Source organism: Natrix helvetica (genome assembly GCF_964273705.1).
Source record: "Natrix helvetica genome assembly, chromosome: 1".
Lineage (NCBI taxonomy): Eukaryota > Metazoa > Chordata > Lepidosauria > Squamata > Natricidae > Natrix > Natrix helvetica.
Genome location: NC_138548.1, coordinates 62,944,016 through 62,966,368, shown reverse-complemented (window position 1 = coordinate 62,966,368; position 22,353 = coordinate 62,944,016).

Genomic DNA, 22,353 nt, shown 5'->3' with positions numbered 1-22,353 from the left:
TCTCATGAGACTTCATTAAAGCTTTATAAATGGTTAGCACAATTATGCTAGATGAAATCAATATATTATTTACATTGCTTTGCTCAAAGATTTATTATGCTCTATTATTTCAACAATGAAATGCAATTAATAAATTGTCAGATCATTTTTCATGTTTTATTTGAAAATGTTTCAGCATATTTTAGCATATCATTTTTTTAGAGTAGCAAAAATACTCTAATGTATAACATTAATAAACGGTGATAGACTTTACTATAAATATTGCATCTGTTGCCAAGTAAAGTTACATTCAAAACAGAACATTGCAAACAAGTTCAGGGATTCTTTTGGTAGTACAGACATGTACCTTCTGCATTATTTTAAGATATTTTTGCACTCTCTGAACTTTGCATGCCAATAAATTAGTGTAGAAACATTTTTTTGCAAGTCTGTTATGCATTTGAAAGTAACACCATATTTGGTCATGGACAAAAGTACCCAAGACTCGTTGAACTCTTCTAGTTTTGATTGACTAAAATAAAGACAATTGTGGTGGAGTTCCTTGGAAAATTTCACTGAGTCTAGTTCACATATTTAGTCATCCAAAAGTCAGACTAGAGGGAGGCAGTTCCCTGTGTTCAGTTTTCATGATTCTGTCCTTTAAAAATGAGGTAAGGCACAGTTACTTACCTGCTTGTTTTGGCAATGGAAAGGAACATTGGGAATATCGTGTGTGAAGGAGAACTAAAACAGAGCTTAAACAAGAACATAGAATGAAATAGTAGCCATAATAAAAACTAAGTTTCTGTTTTTTAACTTTTAAGACTGGAGGGCTATGGAGAGAATACATCTGCTGCTAATTAGATCTGAAGTGGCCTGATTTCCTATACAGGTTATTTATTTATTTCGTGTCCTTCTGCAACTATACTTGTGTCAGTGACAAACATATTTATAAATCCTATAATGCAGTTCTAATTAATTTCACAGTCCTGGGGTAGCTGGCAGATCATCCCCAGTTTTACTTAAGGATCTCTTGACTGTCTTACTGAATAAGAATCCATGGTTCTGTAAATAAACTTTTACTATAATTTCCATCATCCTTGACATTAATAGTGTGAGTTGGGACTGATAAGAGTTATATGCCTATGAACATCTGGAAGGACACAATTTGCAATGGTATTTTGAACAATATCAAAAAAATTCTACCAGGATTTATTCTATATATTATTTTTTCTGCGCTTCTGCCAATTCTATTAGATTTGATTTCAGGTGGAAATTTTTAAAATACCATTAACGTCAAAACATGCCATTAATATATTACATCTGTATTGTAGGTTTTGCCAATTGGCTTCTGATTGTAATTCAAGGTACTGGCTTTTATTCAGTCCATGCAGGGGTAGGTTCTGGCTTCTTCTACTGCCGATTCACTCAGGGATGTGCTTTGAGTGTGTGCACGCTGGATGAGTGCTATGCGCATATGCACAGTAGATAAAAGTCCTTTTGTGCATGCGCAGAACCAAAAACAAGATGGTGGTGCCATAGGCACCGCCTATAGAACTGGTTCAGGGTTGTGGCTGGCTGAGTTACTACCTACTCGGCTGAACTGGGCTGAACCAGTAGGAACCCACCTCTGAGTCCATGTATGTGTCTGTGTGAACTGGATGGGAACTTCTGGGAACTGAAGTCCACACATCTCAAACTTGCCAAAGTTGAGAAACACTGTCCTAGATTTTTTGCAAGTTAGATTTGACAGATATAAGCAAAGGGATTGGGACAAAACAAGGGAAAACAAGCAAAGGAATAGCTAATACCTTCCTTTAATTTATTATTTCTCATTTTCTTTTAACATTTAAGTTATGGCAATAGTGCAGGGTTGAAGTAGACCTGGAGAGACCAAGGGTAAAGTTTGCCCTCACTTACAGATGTTATCCAGATGATTTATCCAGATGTTTTGGAGCCAATCTCTCAGCCCAAACTACCTTGCAAGGGGAAAATGCTGCTGTAGGGGAAAATGTGAAAAAGGGGGAGCACTCTGTATGATATCTTGAGCTACTGAAAGAAAAGCAGGATAAAACCCTGGTGGTGCAGTGGTTAGAATGTAGTATTGCAGGCTAACTCTGTTCACACGACCAGGAGTTCGATTCCTTTGATTCTGTCCAGCTCAAGGTTGACTCAGCATTCCATCCTTCTGAGGTTGGTAAAATGAAGACCAAGATTGTTGGGGGCAATAGACTGACACTGTAAACTGCTTAGAGAGGGATGTAAAGCATTACGTAGTGTTATATAAGTCTAAATGGTATTGCTATTGCTATAAAAAAAATAACACATTTTAAAAAGAAAAATGTTAACTTTACAATTTCATTTATTTGTATATTTTTAATTCACAAGAGGATTTCCTGGCTAGATTTAATATTCATATGTGATTGGTAGGAAAAGAAAAGTACAGCACTTAAATACATTGAAACTGAATGAAAAATAACGTTAGAAACAGAAAAAGAAGCAACAATATAGCCAGTTTAAAGTGATCTATTAATAACAAGTGATAAAGTATTTAAAAGCCTCCCTGGAATTCTCAAAATGTTCTACTGTTACTCTGAATTTAGTGATAATGAATATGTTGAAATGTTCTGTTGGACTACACATTTCTCTCCAGATCTCAACGTATTTCTTTCTCTCCAATTCCATCACAGGTTATCCAGTTCTCAGCATATTTTATCCTATCCAATTGCATGACAGCTATATTTTCTGTCTGGCTGAGCTCTGTATAAGGAATAAAAATATTTAGAAAAGTTGAAAGATCTAGGTATGCGTTTGTGTTAAAAATAGAGTTGGGCAGGGGCCGTTTTTCCAGATAATTTGTAGTTTTATGAGACTTTATTTCCTTTACGAGTTCTAGTGTCCTAAAAAAAAAAACTTCCACAAACATTCTCCATCTTTTCATTCAGCTTTAGGTGGATTACTGCAGCAATATACTTTCCCATTTATTTATTTATTTATTTATTTATTTATTTATTTATTTATTTATTTATTCAATTAAAATGATCATACATACATGCATACATACATACTGTACATAAATACATGCAATCTGGTTGAGCAGGGAGCTCAATAGGTACAAGGAAGTGTATTTTTCCCCATACTATCCATGGAGATAATAATGCTCTCCATTAGGGGACCTCAACCTAAAAGGGCAAGGTAGGCTTTCAAATAGGAATTTGTCAGAGAGGTCTGGCCAATCAGGGGGAGGAATCAAATGGGGAATCAGTTTGGAATTCCTTCATGGGCATAAGGGGGTAAAATCTGATTCCCCTTGAATGGCATTGTACCTTATCTAGGCTGACCCAGGTCTGAGAAGATTATTCTGTTAAAGTCTAGAACAATAAAAGATTCCTGAGAAGATTCCTAAAGGCTGGAGCAATAAAACTGGTAAATGAACTCTGATTGTTCATGCCTGATAAAATTTTATTTTTTGCTGCTTTCAGTTTGCAGACTGAATCATGCTAATTATGGAATTTACCACTGAGCTATTCTGTTCCTCTTTCAAGTAGTTACTCCACACCTGAAAACTATTTTTATTTGCAGTGATCCTACATTTAAAGAAGAAAAGAAAAACAATGGTTGACAATTAACCCTCCGGATGTCTCAGAGTACCTGGACAGGCAGAAGACATATAACAGAAAGAAGTTCAATGCACTTCCTACATTTTTCTTCACTGCAAGGTAAGTTAAATATGACAGTAATCAGGTAGATCATTTGGTAATCTTTTCATATGTTTGATGTCAGATTACCAACCTCTGATTTCTCCTTGAGAGCCTGCCATTAGTATTCCAATAGCATGTCTAACTTCGGGCATTAAATTAGGGCTGTATGTGCAGCACTGAATCTGTTGTAGCAGCAGGGAAGAAATAATTTTGCTACTAACAATTGGTTTTCAGCAAGACCAAAACTCTCCCTTATTTTCTGGAATTGAAACAAATAAAACTAGGAGACGACTGTTCATATTCATTTCCAACTGTACCCAATCAGCGTCCGCGAGGCTGATAGAGTGCACCCTGCAGTTACAATGTCAGTAAATATGTAAAGTATTTTTCCATATTACAAAAATTACATTGCTTTGACTGCTTTTGAAAATGTGATATCCTAGAAGGAGCAGGGTTCTCTTGATTGAAGATGTGCAGATTTCATCCTCCAAATAAAAATAAACATATTTTTAATATGAAAAATATACTGCCTGTCATTCTCAGTGGTGAAAAGTTTAAAGCTATTACCAAGAAGATACAGAAAAAAAGCATTTATTCTCATTTTTCTTTGGGGGAAAAATAAGATAAAAGAAAGGATAAGATAAAACTGCGGTCTAATTATGCATGAAAGGAAGAAAAAAGCAAGAGAAGGGATGCAATGTCGATGGAGATTCTCAGATATGCAGGTTATCATTGTCCCAAAGTTGCTTTTTTCAAGAGGCAACTGGACTTTCTGGTTTTTTCTTTGAAGACATTTCACTTCTCATTCAAGAAGCTTCTTCAGCTCTGACTGGATCGTGGGGAATGGAAAGATTCCAGAAAGTCCAGTTGCCTCTTGAAAAAGCACCTTTGGGAGAAGGAATCTAATAAACTTTTTAGATGAGATTATCCTTTTATGCATGATTTACAGGAACTTGTTGAAAACCTTGTTACTTCATATAGCAGGGGTGTCCAAACTTGGCAACTTTAAAACTTGTGGACTTCAACTCCCAGAATTCTGGGAGTTGAAGTCCACAAGTCTTAAAGTTGCCAAGTTTGGACACCCCTGTCATATAGTGTTTGGGAATTGAAATATGACATAAAGTCTACTCATTGTCTTGGAGAAGTGGCTTATGACTTACAGCTTTCAAAATATGCTGGAGTAAAAAATTAGAAAGATCCCATTCATGAAAACAGCAATACCTTTTATTAATTCTATCCTACTTTGAATGGACCAACTATAGAATTATACAGATGGAAAGAACATTTCTAGGCATGGTACTTTCTGGATTTATGCATTGGACTGAATGGCCAAAATGGCTCCTTCCAACTTTACAATTCTAATAATGAAATAAATTACAATAAACTAATGAATGACAGCTCAAACAGTTAGTGATGGTAGTGTTGAACTAAGAAGAGCAATCTCAGGTTCTAATCCACTCTTTGCTATGGAACCTCACTCAGTTTTGGGCAAAGCATATCAGTCCAACCTATCTTACACAAGGTTGTTATAGGGGGAAAAAAGGTCTTTTATTGTGTTTTGATATGGTGCTTACAAAATGAAAATATGACTACTTCTAAAACTAATAAATAATTATGGTAATTCTAAAAAGGCGGCTCCTTGCTTGTCTGCAGCTGCATTGGCTCTCAAGAATTTTGGAAATCAAAGTGCCTTCTGGTTTGAGTGATTCTTCTTGTGACATGAAAGCAGAACTGTATTAGCAAACTGTTATAAGACCATAAGTTTATATTGAATTTGGTGGTGCTTAGCAAGAGAGGAACTATAGATAAAACTGTTTTGGAAAGTCTTTGTTGCTTTGGACTGTTTCGGTTGAAGGTCTCAGCAGCAGAAATGTTGGTGGGTTGTGTGGAGGATGTGAGGTCGACTTCAATCTCTGAAGGTAACTTGGCGTTTTGGGGGCGGGAGCAGCCTGGCAGCAGGGAAGACTCCTTCTAGCACCGAATGTCTTCTGAAGTTGAAGCAGTGTGATCGAAAGAGGAAACAAAGCAAACATGGAGGGTTAACAACTAGGCTAAAGGCTAATCCATACAGAATGTCACTACCATCTATTTTGTTTGCTAATGTGCTCCTTCAAGACTAAAATGGATTACATGAATCTAGAATTAATAACAAACCGGCATGTGAGAAACTGCTTGTCATCATTGCAACGGAAACTTGGTTAGTGCTCCTGGATAGTGCTGTTAGCTTGGGTGGACTTTCAACATTTTGGCTTATTTTCTTTTGAAAGTGGGTATCAGAATTTCATTTTTTAATGTATCAGTTGTTTACAGAAAAAAATGACAAAAAGGGTTATCTTAGCTTAGTTTACTGAGCTTAGTTTAGCTTAGTTTAATTTAACTTAGCTTAAAACTAATGTAAGAATACAATAATAGGGCAAAATGCAATCATACATTTTGCCATTCTCACTAGAGGTGGCCTGCTATGGGTTCTCCAGGTTCAGAAGAACCCTTAGCTAAAGTTACGGCTGGTTTGGAGAACCTCCAAATCCCACCCTTGGCTGGCCCCACCCATCCCACCCTGCACCTCCCAGGAGTCTCTACACACCCATTTTGGATGCAAGGTAAGTGCAGGGCCCATTCAGAGGCTCAGAGAGAGGGAAAAAAGGGGATTCCGGAAGTTCCAGGAGGGCCTCCTGAGCCCAGGGAGAGCCCAGCCCTCTCAGAGGCTCGGGAAAAGCCTCCGGAGCCTGAGGAAAGCAAAAATGTCCCCCCCTACTAGGGGGCAGGAGGCTGACTAAGGCCTGCCCACCATAGCCACTCCTACCCAGCAACCAGGCAGAAAACAGCAACCAAAGAATTATTCTCAGGAACTTCCTTCTAACTGAAGTCTTTGTTGATCCCAGCTGAGTTGCCTTAGGTGCTTACTTCCAGGTGATTCTTATAAATATCTTCTACAACATTAGCTAGTTTACTAGGCTGTCCTTTATGTGAAAAGCTCTACAGCTGTGATCCATTGATCATACTTAAGTCAACATGAGTAGTTCTGCAATTAAAGACTTTGATGTTAAGAAATGAAGACATTGCCCTGGCCAGTTTGCAATTAATCACTTTATTCAAAAGGTAGTTAGAATGAGTTGGGATGCTTTTTGTCAGAAAGTTTTCAGCAGAGGTCAAAAGGCAAATACATTTTCTGTAAATGTTTCATCTCAGTGGAAATCACTTTTTGTGATTGGTCCAGTATTAAGATTTTTTAAGTTTTGGAGTAAATTTAATGCTTACCTATCTTTTAATTCCTTTACTTGTGTCAGTTACTTCCTGTAAGGGTCCATGTTTAGAGTTTGTTTGATATCCTTTGTAGAAATGTTTAATGGTAAAGGTTACTTCCTTTTATCATTTATGGATTTTTAGTTTTCCTACTAACCAAACCTAGGATTTTTAAAGCTGTAACATTTCAAATAGGTAATGACTGTAGAGTTGGATATACTGTAGATATCCTAGTAGATATCACGAATAACCATTCAACCTACATTTCATTTAGTTCATGTGTGTATAACTTCATCTGCCCAAATATGTTCCAACATGTGGAAGAGAACACAAGTAACATTTAGGGAACCTAGAGCTCTGTAGCATTTCACAATCAAAGGAGAAAAAGTGCTCTGGAACCATAACCAAACATACTCTAGATGGAATCTCTGTCTGACAGCGTGAACAATTATAATTAAATAATTAAACTGCAGGTTGGTTAGGTGTACATGAACACATTCTTCTTTCAAAAATTCAACTTTCAACTCAAAGCTAGTTGATGTAGTGGCTAAAGACTGGGTTAGTCCTGCCTTAGGCATGAAATTTGGCTGTGTGCTATTGGGACTATGTTACAATGTATGTAAATCTTAGATGGGTAGAGTTAATTCAAAGTACCTTAAAATGGCTTTCACCAAGTTTCTGATTACTGTGTATGAGGGTTCATCTTAGAACTAGTGATTGCAATCCCAGTGGAATAATTTTGTTTCACAAGTATTGTATTTAATTATATAACCTTTTGAGGGATTGCCAAGGTAGCATCTCACAAAAATAAAATTAGTTTACACTGTTGTGGATTATTTTCCCCTTTATTGCTGTACAATGAATACAAAGAAAAAAGGATCCTTTGTGGACAAATACGGTGAAAGCCAATTTTCCAGTGTAAGAGATCTTAGCAATGATATGGCTTCCATCTATCACTGAAACTCAATTAAAACAGTTTTCCATCTCCAACTAAAACAAACTGTTTACTTATATTTGTTCAATGTTTATTTCACAAGAGATTGAAGTCCCAGTTGTAAGAATAATATAGGCATCTCGGGATATAGCATGGGTCAACAAATTTAACCTAAGGAAAAGAAACTAATCTTTAAGTTGCAACTTGATCCTGGTCTCCTACCTTCTTTCTTCAGTAAATGGATGCATTCCAAAATTATTTGTAGTTTGCATTATGTTTTAACAATTGCTGGATTGAGAATAATAGGGATATGTTCTGTTGCTTTTGTTACAAAGTATTACATTTGTCACTTTAGATTAGTGTTAAAATTGAAACAGGAATTATATGGATTTAGCTGACTAAAAATATTTGTAGAAGTGTGGTGCTTGTTACTTTCCAAAAAGCAAACAATCCCCCTTTGTTTTATAGTTAATTGGTATCATTTTATATCTGTAGTGTATCATTGATGGGGAAATCAATAATATTATGCCCAACAGAGTTTGCTTCTGAAGTGACCTAAACTGGAATGAACCATAATTACCAAACGAATCTTTAACTCACGGTCTCCCAGTTTCTAGCCTGGACCCTAATCACTACATCAAAATGGCTCTTGAATTAGAAGGCTTGAATTTGCAGTTCAATTTGAAAGAAGACCATTTTCAGATTGAATTCAGTTTTAGCAACTGTGCTGAAATGAAAATGTTGACAGTTTTGCTAATTTGAAGCAAAAAAGTTTTAAAAATCCTTTCTTAATTAAAGGGATTTACAGGGTTAAAATGGCTGATTCAGCAGCATGAAAACTTAAACAATTAAAATATTTTTTTAAAAAAACAGAAGAAAATATATTATGCAAAAACAATATTCAAGTGGAAGTTGCTCGTTCAAGTGTGTTTTTTAGGATTGTAATGACCTATCCTCCAATTGGTTGAGGCTCAAAGCAATCACATTGATTTTCCAGATGATTTATCTCCAACCTGGTAATTCAGACCTTTACGTTGCCACTGTAATTGAGTCTATCAACTGTTAGTCATCTTCTTCTTATCTTTCCTCCCACCAGTCCCAGCATTATAAACCTTGTTCAGAGAGTTAGATCTTGACATAGTATGTTCAATATATGATAATTTGAGCCTAGTCATTATGCATTGATTTGTTTCATGATCTATTTGTTTGTTTTCTTTTTATCCATGGCATTTTCTCTGACACTAAAGTTCATAAGTATCAATACTCTTCCTATCCTTTGACAATGCTTTGCTTTGATAGACTGTTACAGGAAAACCATTGGTCTCAATGTTTTAATTTTATTGGGATAGATATATCCCAGCATCTGAATATGTATTCCAAGGTCTTCACTGATATTCTACTAAATGCTAGTTTGATAATGTGTTTCTGCATTGCTGCAACCTTTTAATAAAACTTAAAGAAGCGGTGGCTCAGTTGCTAAGACATTAAGCTTCTTGATCGGCAGTTCGGTGGTTCGAATCCCTAGTGCCTCATAATGGAGTGGGCTCCTGTTACTTGTACCAGCTTCTGCCAACCTAGCAGTTTGAAAGCATATAAAATTTCTCTTTGAAACTTCTATTCATACCCCATTTTTGTTTGTTTTCATTCTTTTCTTTAAAAATGATTGTTTTTAATTCATCTTGATATTTTATTTCCATAAGAAGCAGAACATTGTGAATTTAATTACAAATTTTTATAATAATATCTTTATATAAAAATGTTCAAACCAATAAACAGAACAAATGTATAACCCCAGAAGAAACTTGTTTTAACTATAAATAAAGTGGCCAATCTATTCCTAATCTGTTTTTTTAATCAATTAGTCAAACCAAAGAGTATTCCATTCCTAGTTTGTTTGTTTTTTTAAGAATGAAATAAATCCAAAAGTATTTTGTTTTTATATTGTCCTGAAGTTTTTGTCTATGAATTCTTGAAGATATCAGGTTGTAGAAGACCTGGCTATTGTTATTTTTAGTATATCAAAGCTTCTGTGGATACCAGAAACCTTTTTCCATAGGTAGGCATGTTGTGCAACATAGTCTTATATTCTGGGAGACTTGAATCTTTCACACATCTGGAATGTCTTGTTTGCTATCCAGTGAACTGAGACTCTTTTTCACATGTTGGTGTGCTTGATGTAAGAAGCAAACATAGGTACTCTATTTTTGAAGGTTTTTTTTTAAAAAAATCCAAACCTAAAACCAACATTGATTTTTAGCTCTGCCCATATTTGAAGTTCATCCCTTGTCAATACTGTTCAAAATTGCTTAAAGTAACAGAAGCTCTGTCCCTTTCATAAAGGAAAGGAAGCAATTATCATTATCATTCAAGTGAATCTACCAAGGAACTAAAAGAACAGGTCATCCTAAACCACATCAAGAATTAATGGTCAAGAACAGTAAGAACTGAAGGATCAAGGATAGTCATTCAAAGCAAGGAGTTGTCAAAGGTAATTGGATAGAATTTATTGCTACCCTGAAATCATAAATTTGAAGCATTTTGACTAAGTTCTTAGAATTTAACTTATCTCAGGAGATAAAAATGATTTATGGTCCTAAAAAGATAATATAAACAGTTTTCATGTAAAACAAACAAATTTTTATAAGCCTACCACTAAACTGTTGATTGACTCATGAAAAAGCGAAAGATACAGAGATTATATTTTAATCTCCCCTCAAGAAGGTGAGTCCTAGCCATGAATTCTGCCAAAGCCGTGAATTCTGTCTCAATTTGCTTGCTAACATTTCCAGAGAAAATTTCTGAGCCAAGATAATAGTTCAGTTCTAAAAAAAAAAGAAGAAGAAAAAGAAGAACAGTGCTCTCTGGCAACATCTGCCTTGAAATATTATTTTGATCTTTACATCTTTTGTACAAAATAAAACACTCTCAGACACTCATCTTTGTGTTTATTTTATTTATTTATTTCTTAGATTTTTAGACCGCCCCCTCTCCCAAAAAGGGACTCGGGGCGGTGTTTCAACTGTAACATCTAAAATAAGGGAGAAGCTGCTTCTTTGAAAAGATATATATGAGTTTCAAATAAATAATTCCATGACAACGGGTACAGTAATCACTCTTAGAATTAGCACTAAAATATTGAAGTGATGGATAGATTGTGCCTGTTAAGATCAACCATCAACAGCAAAGGAATAAAGAGTCATGAAATATGCTACAGACTAGCACTGGGTAGAACAGCCATGAAGGCCTTGGAAAAGATATTCAGATGCCATGAGGTGTCTATAATTACAAAGATCAGACTCATGCAAGCAATCATATTTCCTATGATATTCAACGTAAGACAATAGTAGACTTTGAAGAAGCACAACACAAACAATATTGATGCTTTTGAACTTTGGTGCTGGAGAAAACTCCTGACAGTACCATAAAAGGGCAAAATAAACAAATGGATCATCAAGTGAATTATCCCAGACTTTGGATAGGTTTAAACTTTCTTAATCTGGACACATTATGTGAAGACCTAGATTCCTAGAGAAGGTTCTAGTTAGTACCAGAAAGCATGAAAAGAGGGTGACCAACAGCTAGATGTATGGAATCAGTTACAGTGGCATTGAAGACCCAAAAGACCAGGTTAGGGACACATAGCCATTTGGATGGCACATAATCAATTTATATATTTTATTTGCATCTTTTTTTAAATGACATGAAAAATTTATTAAATTGCTCCAGGAAGACAATGGCAGGTGCATATTCTCTTGACTGAAAAATACTAAAACACAAAGGGGTAAACCCATAAGATCATTTGGATCTATATTGCTGTATAGATAATCATGGTTATTTTGTGGTGAGGAGGAGTATAAAGTTAGTTTGGGGCTCCAACGAGGCAGCCTTACAGTGGAGGTGATTGATAGATTAAAACACATCCTACCTTCCTTCCCAATTCTGCTTCCACACTCCCGATCTTTAACTGGATTACAGTGTTTGGCTTTGTATTGACTTATTTATAAGTTTAGTTTATATAATGTTTATCTTTTATTATTGTAAGCTGTCCAGAGATACCCTGTGGTGAGATGGGTGACTAATAAACTGAATCAATCAATCAATCAATTTAATTTATAATCAATAAGTAAAGGATTATTTCATTACCTCCATTGAATCATCAGGCAACCATTCAGCAGAATACATTCTGGTTATGAATTTGTTGTCATTTCATCTTGTGAATCCTAAACTAGAGCTTTTTGAAGATTACTGTGAGGATAACATAATTCTCCTTGATGCCAACTTATTACAGTTTTTAGTATAGCATCAGTTGAAATGTTCTGCATCATTTGGTGCCAATGAGAGGAAACAGCTTTACTTTGTGAGGCCTTAGAAAGATCATCCTTAATACATGATCTCAACTCGAGTTTGAACTGGCCAAAATAAGCTGATTGCATGGCTCTGGAAATTAGCAAATATGTTATCAACTGAAGAAATGATGCCAGTCTATTTGAAACTTAATTCAGTTCTGCAAGATCACCCCTTGGCTCTGGAACCTAAACAATACCTAAGATACTTGTTTCTTTTTGGACAAGGTACATGAGGTATATGTAGCTGCAAATATTTTAGGAATATACGAAACTTATGGTTACACTGAGGGAGAGTCTTTTGAGTGAAGCAGTAAAAGCAGTTCTTCTCCTTCTGTTTGATAGTTCAGTGACTTTTGATATCATTACCTATTATTCATTCAGAATTGTTTCTGTGGATTAAGGCTTCTATTTTACAGTTATTCCATTTCAACTTGAACAAAGGGTTCCAGAAATAGAATGTGATTGTATCACTACACTCAAGCAACTACATTGTGGGAAAGATATAGGCTTCTAGGATACCAAATGAATTTCAAAGGTTATGCAATTTTGAAGCTTTTTCTAATAGCACCTAAAATCCTGAGCAACCCAGAACAAGTTTCTTGCTGATAAATTTGGAGGACTGTTAAAGAATTTCAGAAGAGGACATGCTGGACTTGAATGCCAATGCAATTGGTTAATGTATTGGACTAAAACTAGGGAGAATTGGGTCCACCCAACCTCAGCTGTGGAAGCTTATTATGTGGCCATAGGCCGAAGTTAATTTAAAGGTCTGGAGAAAAAATAGACAACACAATGCTTGAGCCCCCAGAAAAAAGGCAGGGATACATAGCTGAGAAAAATAATAATGAAATGAAATGAGAGAAAAATTGTCTAGAGGCTAAGGGACCAGGCTAGAACTCAGGAGACCATGAGACCATTTTGTGAATAAAACAGCAGGGACTACACTAGTCAGTACCAACCGGATACATGGTCAGTACCATTGACTCAGTAGTGGGATTCAAGTAATTTAACAACTGGTTCTCTAATGACCGGCTGGGTGGGCGTGGCCATGGTGCCCATGGCCAGGTGGTGTGATAGGCACCACTCAGCCTCCTGCACTCCCCTGAGAACAAAAACTGGCTGCAGGGGGAGCGCCACACTACCTGCACCCTGTTTTGGGCCTAGTATGCTTCCCTGTACATATCTGGAAGCCAAAATGGGGCATGTGGGGACTCCTGGAAGGGGTGCAGCAGGAAGAAGCAGGACCAGCCAGCAATTTAAAAACTGGTTCAGCTGAACCAGCCTGAACAGGCTGAATGCCACCACTGCATTGACTGGATACATGCAATCCTGCTGTTCTAATGTTTGCTTGGATGGGCACCTTCAAGCTCCCTTTTCTCTCTTCTTATGATCCTCTATTTTTACACTGCAGAATAGTCCATTAAAAAAAAGACAAAAGGACAGCACTTATTCTGATTTTAATCTCTAGCTGCCTAGTTTCAATAAAATGTAACAGTTTTACATGTGCTACATAACAGGGGTCCTCAAGCCCCGGCCCATGGTCCAGCACTGGGCCGACACATGTGAGCAACTGGGCCACACAAACAACCAAATCCTCATCTATGGGATACAGGCAGCATGCAAAATCACGTCCCCTCCAGTCCATAAAAAAACCTTTCTCCATGGAACAGTCCCTGGTACCCAAGAGATTGGGGGCCAACTGCTATATTGTGTCTTATTTAACTGTTACTAAGCTGTGTTCAATGCTACATCATGAATCATTCAGAAAGCTCCAGTCATTGGAGATTTGTATATTGCTTAATGAAAAAATAATAGCAATTACAAATTCCAAAGATTTATTAGTGCTTTGCCACCACTGGTTTCAGTTTACAATAAACAGGCATTGACATGGGATGATAATGCTTGAAGGTTTTATTTTAAGTTAATTTTATTTGAATGACATGTAAATGAATGTATGGAGAGAAGTCGTCTAATGATAAAACTAAAAACTATCAAGGAATGTTAGTGGAGGGAATAGAGCAACTATACTGTGTTATCTGCATTCGATAAAATAGTATCATGAAGTGAATATGACATATCCCCTTTACTTTGATATTAGTTGCAGCAAAATATAACTCCTTCCCACACAAGGCTAGTGGATCATAAAAATGTGCATCATTAGCCAAGTTAAAAGGCAACGGGATTGCAATTTTCAAAAGAAAAATACAAATGATATGGTAGTATAATTTATGAACCATTACCACAGATATATTACCATAATGCAATGCTCCAAAATGACTATCTTCATCTCTTACAGCTGAAAGAAATCTCACAGTCCAGAAAAAACAAGTGGGAGGGAGAGCAAGAATGATGAGTAGAGTTTGTTGTATCAGCATTTCAAGCATACTTCTTATTTTTCTAACCACTAACATAAAACTTTTCTTTTCTTTTATCCTTCCTTCCTTCCTTCCTTCCTTCCTTCCTTCCTTCCTTCCTTCCTTCCTTCCTTCCTTCCTTCCTTCCCACACAAAAATACTGGCCACTAACTTAAAACTTTGCCCTTCCTTCCTTTCTTCCTCCCTCCCTCCCTCCCTCCCTCCCTCCCTTCCCACACAAAAATACAGCTCTTTCAAGCAGACATTTCTTGTCATATCTCTACTACTAATTCTGCTATAATCTCCTGTCCAGAGTATTGAAACAGTTTTTCATGAGGTTACATATATATATTTTAATTTACTATGTAGAATTCTCATCCTTAGGGTTCATATCTACATTTCCATAGTAAAATTTGTGTGAGATTTTTAAATGATATCCAACGTTAAACCACTTGTTCCTAAATAATTTTCATGCAGGGTTACATCAGGAAAACATTTCATTATATTTTTGATAAAATATGCAAATGTTCTCAAATATGACTAAATTATACAATACAATACAATACAATACAATAGTAGAGTAGGAAGGGACCTTGGGGGTTTTCTAGTCCTATCCCTTGTCAGGCAGGAAACCCTATACCGTTTCAGACAAATGGCTATACAACATCTTCTTAAAGACTTCCAGTATTGGGGCATTCATAACTTCCGGAGGCAAGCTGTTCCACTGATTAATTGTTATAACTGTCAGGAAATTTCTCCTCAGTTCTAAGTTGCTTCTCTCCTTGATTAGTTTCTACCCATTGCTTCTTGTTCTGCCCTCAGGTGCTTTGGAGAATAGTTTGACTCCCTCTTCTTTGTGGCAACCCCTGAGATATTGGAACACTGCTATCGTGTCTCCCCTAGTTAGTCCTTCTTTTCAGTAAACTACACATACCCAGTTCCTGCAAACGTTCCTCATATGTTTTAGCCTCCAGTTCCCTAATCATTTTTGTTGCTCTTCTCTGCACTCTTTTTAGAGTCTCCACATCTTTTTTACATCGTGGCGACCAAAACTGAATGCAGTATTCCAAGGGTGGCCTTACCAAGGCATTATAAAGTGGTATTAACACTTCACGTGATCTTGATTCTATCCCTCTGTTTATCCAGCCTAGAACAGCATTGGCTTTTTTGGCAGCTGCCTCACAATGCTGGCTCATATTTAAAATGTTCTCCACTAGGACTCCAAGATCCCTTTCACAGTTACTACTGTTGAGCAAGGTACCACCTATACTGTACCTGTGTATTTTGTTTTTCTTGCCTAAATGTAGAACCTTACTTTTTTCACCATTGAATTTCATTTTGTTAGATAGTGCCCAATGTTCAAGTTTGTCAAGATCCTTCTGTATCTTAAGCCCATCTTCTGGAGTGTTGGCTATTCCTGCCAGCTTGGTGTCATCTGCAAATTTGATGAGTTCCCCATTAATTCACTCATCCAGATCATTGATGAAGATGTTCATATCATTTGAACCTTCCTGAAGCAGGAATTGGAGCTGCTGGATAGAAGGGCGGTGAGTCACAGAGACAAAGAGACTGTGGTGGGGGCCTGCGCGCCGTTAGGCGCGCGAATCATATATCTACAAACCAAAATAGCAATAATACATTCTGGATTAGTGTGCTTGAGATTGTGATTTTATTTTATTTCAAAATGACCGGCTTAGTTCAATGTAATAGCTGTCTTGCACCTGTCTTTCGCAGTACTCTTTTCAAATTTGGATGTTGTCCCCTTTGTAAACAAATTACTAGTCTACATAGACAGATTACCTATCTAAAATCTGTAATCTGTGCTCTCCAAGCAGAAACTAGGTGTCTACTTTAGCCATTCCACTCTATGGAGATGCCATGCTATCAGCCCCCTCTGCCACAAAGATCTTGCAGGAGAAGAGCAGTCTGGACAACTATGGGATCTGGCAGGTTGAGAGCTGTGAACCATAAACACAAAGCTTTTGCTGTGACCCAGCAAAACAGATATAGTGCCCTTGCTGACCTTAATGGGGACACTAAAGAGATTTGTCAAGGTAGTTGTGATAATGATGACTCAAATAAGCAGGGGATCATGGTCCAAAATGAAGAACCTTCTTTGGAAATGCGAAATGGGGAACCAGGTATCACACATCAGTCACAGAAGAAGAGCAAGGTAAGCAAAAAGAGAAGCCACCTTCTGGTTGGTGATTCAATCGTAAGGGATGTAAATTTAGGAGAGGATATGGAGGTTTTAAAAGAGGTCAGGTGTCTGCCAGGTGCTACTACCAGCAGAGACAAGAGGCGTATTCTTAAGATAGTCAAGAATGCAAGTAAGGACTGTGACGTTGATACTATTATACATCTTGGCACAAATGATCTGTCCCAAAAAGATGTACTTTCTGTGCAGAATGATTTCCAGAACTTGGGGTATGAACTTAATAGTATAGGTTGTAGGCTTATCTTTTCAGAGGTTTTACCTGTATATAAGGAACAAAAAGGGAAGGGCCAGCGTGTAGCAGAGTTTAATGTTTGGCTAAAGGAGTGATGTAAAAGGGAAGGCTTTGGTTTTATTAGTCATGATGCCTGTAGCTGGTCCAATGAAAAACTGTACAAAAGAGATGGGTTGCACCCATCCAAGAAAGGGACTGAGTTACTTGGCATTAAATTCAAAGATTTTCTTGATAAACATTTAAACTGAAGAGCGGAGACAGAGAATTAATATAATACAGAGCATTTCTGTCCCCAGCAAACTAAAATTCATAGGGTTATAAGTGCATGTAACATAGATGTGTGTGTGGGTAAAATTATCACTCCTGCTGTCAAGCAAAACCAAGCATTTAATAGTGATTGCCATACCATGTGCATGAATCACACAAGTGGCAAGAAAATAGGGGCAGTCAGGCATAACACAGGTTATGTAGACAGTAAACACAAGGTCAATCAAACTCAAATGTCTATACACCAATGCACAGAGTATGAGGAATAAACAGGGTGAATTAGAAATTCAAGTAAAAGAGGGCAGATACGATATTATTGCCATTACAGAAACTTGGTGGGATGAAACCGACAAATGGAACATACAGCTAGAAGGATTTAAATTATTTAAAAGAAATAGACCAAATAAAAGAGGAGGTAGAGTTGCACTATATATAAGAAATAACTACATCTCTACAGAAATAGAGCACAACAATGATGAGAACTATCTTGAATGCATTTAGGTCAATATTAAAGGTTGTGGGGGAAATGACATTGCCATAGGTCTATACTACAGGCCACCCAACAAAGCAGAGGAAGTAGATGAACTTTTTGCTAGTCAGCTAACTAAGGTAGTAGGAAGCACACCACAATAGTAATGGGAGATTTTAACTACCCTGACATTAACTGAGAAACAAACTCTGCACCAAGTGGAAGATCCAACAGGTTCCTAACAAACCTAGCAGACAACTTTGTTTCCCAAAAGGTAGAGAAGGGAACAAGGGGGTCAGCCATATTGGACTTAATTCTCACTAACAGAGAGGAAATGATAGAAGGTGTTGAAGCCATAGGAACCCTGGGGGCAAGTGACCATGCAATATTGGAATTCAACATTATGCAAACACAAGTAGTAGAACAAAGCCAAACTAGAGTATTGGAGTTTAAGAAAGCTAATTTCAATAAACTTAGAGAGAGCTTGGGAAAAATTCCATGGATGAGAATCCTCAAGGGGAAAACAACTCAAGAAGCTTGGGAAATTTTGAAAAATGAGATTATAAAAGCCCAGTCTAACACAATACCAATGAAGAAGAAAAATAACAGCTCCCAAAAGAAACCAGCATGGCTGCATAAAGAACTATCTGACAAACTGAAAGACAAAAAAGGTAAGTATAAAAAGTGGAAGGAGGGGGACATAACTATGGCAGAATATCAGCAAATAGCCCGAGCCTGTAAGATGAAGTGAGGAAAGCTAAGGCTCACAATGAAGAAAGGCTTGCCACAAAAGTAAAAATTAACAAAAAAAGCTTCTTCCAACATGTTAAAAACAAGAAAAAAAGTTAAGGAAACAATTGGTCCATTGCTAGGAGAAAGTGGCAAGAAGGTGACAAGCAACAGGGAAAAAGCAGAACTATTTAACTCATGTTTTGCATCTGTCTTTACACAAAGGGATAAAACAGTCCAACCTATCAAAAGCAGCACCACAAAAATCAGATTAGGAACACAAGAAGAAATAGGGAAGAAAATGGTAAGTGAGCACCTGTCTACCCTAGATGAGTTCAAATCACCAGGACCAGATGGATTACACCCCAGGGTTCTGAAGGAACTAGCAGACGAGATCTCAGAACCACTGAATTATATCTTTCAGAGATCCTGGAACACCGGGGAACTACTAGAGGACTGGAAAAGAGCTGATGTGGTTCCCATCTTCAAAAAAGGGAAAAAAATAGATCCAGGAAACTACAGACCTATCAGCCTGACCTCAATACCAGGAAAGATTCTGGAAAAAATAATCAAGCAACGAATTTGCGAACACCTAGAAGCAAACAAAGTAATTGCCAAAAGTCAACATGGATTTGTCAAAAACAGATCATGCCACACTAATCTTATTACATTCTTTGATAATGTGACAAAATTAGTGGACCAGAAAAAAGCCGTCGATATAGTTTACTTGGACTTCAGTAAGGCTTTTGATAAGGTAGACCACAACCTACTACTAGATAAAGTAGAAGAATGTGGGTTAGACAGCATCACCACCAGATGGATTCGTAACTGGCTGACCAACCGCACTCAACGTGTAGTCCTCAATGGAACTGCATCTACATGGCGGGAAGTTTGCAGTGGAGTACCCCAAGGCTCTGTTTTAGGCCTTGGGGTACTCAATTTCTGGTTTAAACAAAATTCAGTCTCCCATCATTTGTTCTAACGATGATTGAATCATTTTCCAATATTTTTGTGCCTCATTGCATGTCCACCACATATGATAAAAAGTGCCTGGTGTTTTGTTTTTTTTTACACTTCCAACAATTTGGGGCCAAATTTTTAAACATTTTGGAGAGCCATGCTGGGGGGAGATGCCATCTGTCTTTTGTACAGTTTTTCATTCGACCAGCTGCAGGCATCATGACTAATAAAACCAAAGCCTTCCCTTTTACACCACTCCTTTAGCCACACATTAAACTTTGCTACACACTGGCCCTTTCCTTTTTGTTCCTGGTATAATCTCTGAGAAAATAAGGCTACAACCTATACTACTAAATTCATATCCCAAGCTCTGGAAATCATTCTGCATAGAAAGTATATCTTTTTGGGACAGATCATTTGTGCCAAGATGTATAATAGCATCAACATCATAGCCCTTACTTGCATTCTTGACTATCTTAAGAATAAGCCTCTTGTCTCTGCTGCAGTAGCACCTGGCAGACACCTGACCTCTTTCAAAACCTCCGTATCCTTTCCTAAATTTACATCTCTTACGATTGAATCACCAACTAGAAGGTGACCTCTCTTTTTGGATACCTTGCTCTTTTTGTGCAACTGATGTGTGATACCTGATTCACACTTTTGCCTTTCCGAAGTAAGTTCTTCATTTTGGACCATGATTCCCTGCTTATTTGAGTCATCATTATCACAACTACCTTGACCTGTCACTTTAGTGTCCCCATTAAGGTCAGCAAGGGCGCTATATCTGTTATGCTGGGGCACAGCAAAAGCTTTGTATTTATGGTTCACAGCTCTCACCCTGCCAGATCCCACAGTTGTCCAGATTGCTCTTCTCTTGCGGGATTTTTGCAGTAGAGGTGGCAGGTAGTGTGGCATCTCCATAGAGTTGAATGTCTGAATTGGGCGCTTAATTTTTGCTTGGAGAGCACAGATTAGAGATTCAAGATAGGTAATCCGTCTATGTAGTCTAGTAACTTGTTTGCAAAGAGGACAGTATCCAAATTTGAAAAGAGCACTGTGAAAGACAGGTGCAAAACAACTATTACATTGAACTAAACCATTCATTTTTGTCATTGCGTTAATTGGTTTGCTAGCTGCGCTGAAAATTTACTGCGCAGGTCACAGTTCTTATCTGCAAGTGATTTAGTATGCATGCTCCTTCACATTCATTCCTTAACTTTCTCTTCTGATCTTCTGTTCGCTTGCCAGGAGGCAGGCACATAGCTCTTGCCAAAATGTAGTTAATTGAGTTAGCACTTTTGTATTTTTATTTTCTTTTATATTAAAATGTTTTTATTAGATCTTACTTTGGGTTTATTTTCGCTTATTTCAAAAGTATGCTACAAGGGATGCCAAGATTCACACCTCCTTAATTCAGGGCGGAACTCCCCCCTAACATGAAATAAAATAAAATCATAGTCTCAAGCTCACTAACCCAGAATGTATTATTGCTATTTTTGGTTTATAGATATAAACCAAAGGATTACCATAGTAGATACAGATATAAATATCTATTCATAGATATAAACCTATAAACTACCATAGTCCTATGGATCTCTTTGACTCCCCTCTCACAGCCAGTAGCTCCACCCTCCAGCCTCAGGAAAGTTTTTTAAAAAAGACATATCTCAAAGTCTTAAAAATTCATGAAAGCTAAGACAAAATGCAACACCAAAAGCACACCTTGTTCATAAAGGAATCTCTGCTTTTTCAACCATTAGTGGAGGTTGTAGCATATGATTTCTAGAAGGTAGGTTTGTGATAAGAAAAAAAAAACCCATGCAATTTATAGGTACATGTTTTTCTTTGCTGTTATGGATGGAAAGTTAGTTGCAGAGTTACATTTTACATCTTCTTAACAGAAAGAAAATAGTTCCATGAGTAATCACTGATATTATCATATTTCAGAGAGTAATTTTATGTATTTATGTATATCAATGGATTTTTTTTAAAGGAACTTTTGTATGAAACAGAGTCAAAACAACTTACAGGTCATTCACTGAAAATAAATCCTCTCCACCAAAAAAGGTTCCCTCGGGCATTGGGCTGGAATGTCAGATAAATCTAATACAGGTAGTGCTCAATTTATGACCACATTTGAGACATTTGTTAAATTTGGCTCATTTTACAACCTTTCTTGACACAATTGTTAAGTGAATCAGTGCAGTAACATGGTTGTTAAGTGAATCTGGCTTTCCCATTGACTTTACTTGTCACAAAAGATCATCACAGCTTTGCCTAAATTGCAGGTGATAGGGGTTTGTTTTTCCCTCTCTTCAGCATCATTGAAGGAGGCACAAAAAGATTAATGCATTCTCTGAAAATGTGTGTGTTTGAAAATAATTTTTCTCCCACTTTTCACTGAACTATTTCACCATCTGGTAATGATGTCCAGTTGAAATATAGTCCTGAAATAATCAGTCTATGTACACACACAGACACACACACAGACACACACACACAAACCACAGACCTGTACAAACAAAAATGAAGAGATACAGTCCAGAGGAGGTATTCAGCAGGTTCTGACCAGTTCTGGAGAACTGGTAGAGGAAGTTTTGAGTAGTTCAGAGAACTGGTAAATACCACCTCTAACTGGCCCCGCCCCCATCTATTCTCTGTCTCCCGAGACCCAACTGATTGGGAGGAAATGGGGATTTTGCAGTAACCTCCCCCTGAAGTGAGGTGGCAATGGAGATTTTACAGTATCCTTCCCTTCCATGCCCACCGAGCCACGCCCACAGAACCGGAAGTAAAACAAATTGAATCCCAACACTGATAAAGTTCATGATCAGGATGTCCTTTTGCAAGCTGGTGTTACCCTAATATGCTGGGACTACAACTCCCAGAATTCTCAACCAGCATGAGCTAGGAAAGATTGT